Below are 4,091 nucleotides of genomic sequence, written 5' to 3' on the forward strand. Positions count from 1 at the left end.
AAAGAAAATTCAAAACTAAAGGAAATTTTAAAGTAGAAATACAGTGGTGTGCCATGACATTTGATGATAGGGAAGCTGTGTTTCCATAAAAATTTTAAACAAATACCAGAAATGACAAAAATAAACAGTTTATTTATTTTAATTCTAAAATAGATAATTGACACGAAACAAAGATATAAGACTTGTTTTTATTACTTTTTATAAACTAATTCTATTCAGCAATTTTTTTCTGCAAAGTCGCTAATTACTTATCATAAAAATTGCTCATCATTCATTCCATCAAAGTATTTAAAATCTTTTTTCTATCGAAAGCAACGCTAGTGATGACAATCTTTCGTGAATGTTGTCTACACCAAGTGTTGTCCAGTTGTGATCTTTCTGCATTGTGCAATGGATGTCTTGAGTATTTATTTCAATACAATGCATACTAGATGTGTTTTGTATGTCATCACTTTCCTCTTTGATCCAGTCTTCTTCAGCATTATGCATGACAGCATAAACCAAAGAATGTTGAGCATAAAAGAATGTGAAGGATGTTGCTGTCAATGAACTGAGACATGGCTATGTCTGTGGTGATAGCAAAGATACCCCTCCCAAATGCACTGAAGAATTTATGGCCCAAGTTATTGTATTAAACCACCCTGGCCAAATTTCCAATGGGTACACTCCAGTGTTGGATTGTCACACTGCTCACATTGCTTCCAAGTTCAGGGAATCAAGGAAAAATGTGATCACCAAAGTGGAAAGAAATTAGAAGATAATCCTAAATACATAAAGCCTGGTGATGCTGATATTATTGAATTGGCTCCAACTAAGCCAATGTGTAGGAAACATTTACCGAATTTCTACCTCTTGGAAGATTTACTGTCCGTGACATGAGACAAAAAGTAACCATGGAAGTAATCAAGGCTGTGAAGACCAAGAATGTCTCTGGTGGCAGGTGACCAAAGCTGCCGAGAAAGCTCAAAAGAAGAAATAACTAGCAGAAACCCTACAGAAAGGTCTGATGAATCCTTTTGTACCAACTGCACCTTGGCAACCATATAAGTTTGACCTTGTGGCTGTTGTTGGCACACAATTTAATAGAAAATATTCAACTAAGGCAAATTGCCATCTGAAACTAAATTTTCCATTAAGTATTTGAGATATTAGTTTCAACTGATTAATGTCTTTTTAATATTCTTCTTAATTTATTTAAAATATATTTTATTATGCCTACATCATTAAATAAGAACAAACAGGCATTTTTGCATTTAAAACAGTGATTATGATAATTATTTAAATCACTGAGTATTTGTTATGTATGTAAACCGCCAGGGGATGACTGCTACCGGGAATTGCCCCACACCTCTGACCTCGTGTGTGTTCTTTGTCTCAACGAGTTGTCTTTAGTTGTTTGTAACCCCTAGATCTGGACACGACGATACGTTGTTCACTCATAGTTACGTTTATGTTAATAAAGCTAGTTATAAATGTTTACGAGTTATCGTTTATGTTAATAAAGCTAGTTATAAATGTTTACGAGTTTTCGTGAATGAGTATTGCATATGTTTCTTTCCTGAATCTGATTGCAAAAAATGTGATCTGTAACACATTTGTCTCCAGGAGATAACTTGAATCACAAATAATTAACTTTGCAACACTCAATTAACACTTAACAATTTGTTTTTTTTTAATGGATAACTTTCAAAAATTAAAAAATTTCACAATAAACATTATATTAAGCTACCATAAAACAATGCCAAACTATTTTCTTTGTTTCAATTCAATCATACTAATCATTTCTTATTTTCATTCTAATAATGTTATTTAAAAATTTCTTTAAACATTAAATGTCACATTAAAAACCAATTCTATCAGAAATCAAGCATGAAATGCACTTACGAGTAAAGTCCATGAACACTTCCTTCAAATTGTGCAGATAAGGTTCTTTTTTCAAATTTCAGGTCTCCAGAATAGGTCATTAATCTTTAATATGTTAAATAAAATTATAAATTTCAAATATTACATAAAATAATATATATATATTAACTTTGAAATTATTTTTTATAGACAACTCTTTTAACCAGTAAAATGATATTTGATAAAATTCTTTTTTTTTTTTTTTTTTGATCTCTGAATATGTAGTGTAACCCATAAAGACAATACCAAATTTTTCTATGTGATCCTAATTGGAATAAAAATTTGAATAAAAATTTGAAACATTGGGTATATTAATGGAGCTAAAAATATGCACTTTTGCATGTTATTTTGATAATTTGACTTTTGAACTTACATGATCAGAACAATTACAACTTTAAAATTTTAATATTCTTGTGGCATATCATTTTATAGGATTTTTAGTGCTGAATCAAATAATGCAATCAGCATCATTGAAATCACACAAAGCATTCAGAAGTTATAACTTAATAAGTAAAAGTTTTTCAATATATTAAAAGTTCAACTAATACAAATTGTTTATTTGGAGAATTTTCTTTAAAATAATAAAATATTGCAGAGAAACATTGAAAATGATGTTTTACACAAGTTTTTCTAACTAGATTCATTTTGTTTAATAATGATTCATATACAGAAACAGTCAGATATTGAATTTAAAGAAAATCTTAAAATATTTGTAATTCTCATTGCATGAGAGCAGTTAGACAGAAAATATATGTATAAATTGTAACAAACTTATCCCAGTCTGTAACGGGACATAAATCTGACAATATCATTCTCTGTATTCACTATTCCTCCCTCACAAGTTGGAAATGAGAACTTCTCTATATCTATTAAGTGTTTCAGTCTGTACAACATTTAACATGTAGAGAATGTGTTGAATATATCTTGGTTTCAGTCACTTTTTCCTTCTCCCTTTTTCACTGTTAGGAAGTTGTCTCCAAAGCACTATTCCAAAGAGAGCCCAATCCTTTCAATATATGTATATGTATAAATATATCCTAGTGGTGTGAGATACTAGGGATAATGAATTTGTCTTGTTCCCACATATGCTCACTAGTCCTCCTTGAATGATCTATTAAACCCATTTGGCAGCTAAGTCTAATGAGAAAAAAATCCAAAAAAGGGAAAAGATGGCCAGAGTTTTTGGATGCACATCTGATGGAACATGACCATTACTGCCTCCAGCAGTAAGTACACAAAAAGTGTTATGAAACCACAGTGTGAGAATACCCAATACACGTAACAAATATGGGACAGAAATATCACACATTGTTTAGATTTAATCATACGTAAACAATTTTAATGCAATAGACTTTATTTATTTTTCATTCCCAAATTTAATTTCTTACATCCACTCATTCTCTAGTTTTGTATTATATGAAATTTCATTAATTTTAAAATTAGAAAATGGAAAATAAACAAGATCTATTGTTTTAAAAAAATTTTTTACATATAATTAAATGATTTTTTAAAATTAAATGTCCTTTAAAGGTCAAAGGTTTAATTTTCAAAATATCATACAAAAATACAGTTTTCCAGCTCTATTATTAATATACCCAATTTTCAAATTTCCATTCCAATTAGGACTAGAGATATAAGCCTGGCATTGCTTTTCAGGGGCATCCTGCATATGAATTTTTATGTAATTAATGACTTTTTCATAAAAAAATAAATTATTTATATAACAGAATGCAATCATATTACTTTGATTATTAAATATTTTAAATTTTGCCACATTAGATTTAAATATAAAGTTTTTATTCATCTTTCAAACAATTAATTCAGCAAACTTGGAGAAATTAGTTTACTTAAAAAAGAAAGTGAGCAAATAATTTTGGAATGCTAGAATCATCTAATCTATCACTATATTCCAATTTGCAATAATAATAATAATAGCATAAATATTAAAATTAGTAAATAAATAAAATTTTTAGCATAATTCTGTATTAATAGATTTGCACATAAATATACAGACTTTAAACAATATATCTAACTATAAAATAGCAGTCTATTTAAAAACAATTTAATCTAATGTTGCCTGAGAAATACTTAAATTGTCCATCCTGTTCTGTTTTAAGCTATGTTTTTATTCTTTACTTTTTTTTAAATGGCCACACAAGTATCATTTTATTTTTTATTTTTCAATAATA

The 4,091-nt window shown here is 28.6% G+C and overlaps 1 pseudogene; it reads left to right on the forward strand.

The window, feature by feature from the left end:
* Positions 1-431: 431 nt before the first annotated feature.
* LOC111613066 lies at positions 432-979 on the forward strand (annotated as a pseudogene).
* The last annotated feature ends 3,112 nt before the right edge of the window (positions 980-4,091 follow it).

This window comes from Centruroides sculpturatus, unplaced genomic scaffold (assembly GCF_000671375.1).
Source record: "Centruroides sculpturatus isolate CEXI.00-Female unplaced genomic scaffold, Cexi_2.0 scaffold1482, whole genome shotgun sequence".
Lineage (NCBI taxonomy): Eukaryota > Metazoa > Arthropoda > Arachnida > Scorpiones > Buthidae > Centruroides > Centruroides sculpturatus.